This window comes from Nanorana parkeri, unplaced genomic scaffold, assembly GCF_000935625.1.
Source record: "Nanorana parkeri isolate BGI_ZX_2015 unplaced genomic scaffold, ASM93562v1 scaffold1320, whole genome shotgun sequence".
NCBI lineage: Eukaryota > Metazoa > Chordata > Amphibia > Anura > Dicroglossidae > Nanorana > Nanorana parkeri.
The window spans coordinates 24,121-24,730 of NW_017307588.1; positions in this window are offsets into that span (position 1 = coordinate 24,121).

Below are 610 nucleotides of genomic sequence, written 5' to 3' on the forward strand. Positions count from 1 at the left end.
ATAATTGTAGGATATTATAAATCTGATATACATATATATAGGGGAACCAAGCCCAGACTAGCATTCTACTGGCAGCAATACATAACTCACATGATAACTGAAGGCAACCAATGAGGAAATTGAAGCAGAATTGGCAATGTTCCAAATGTTCCATGTACCAATTACATGATGGGTGTTATTTCCCCTAGGACAGTTCCAGATGAACAAAATTGATTGTGGTGCGCAGTTCCTGAGTAGTTAGGTGCCAACCCCTGGTTAGGTAACAATATCAAAAAAGAAAGAAAGCAGTTGGGGGGATTTTAGGCACCAAATGACAAGTCTGATGAGCTCCAGACGAGAGTTTATATATAAAAAATATATTGTTTATTTAAATCCATACAAAAAGTTAAAAACATCAATTTGTTGATATATAAAAAAAACACACGAATTAGAGAGAGAACCTCTTAACAACCACTAAGTTCCGAAATCGAGGCTATGTTAAATATGATCAAGAATCTAATAGCATGATTATTGCAACTTATATAATGTAATACAATAAATGGACAGATACAGTTCATGAAGAAATACAGTCCATTTTGTAATGGTGAAAAACCTCTAATGGACCCCCCCC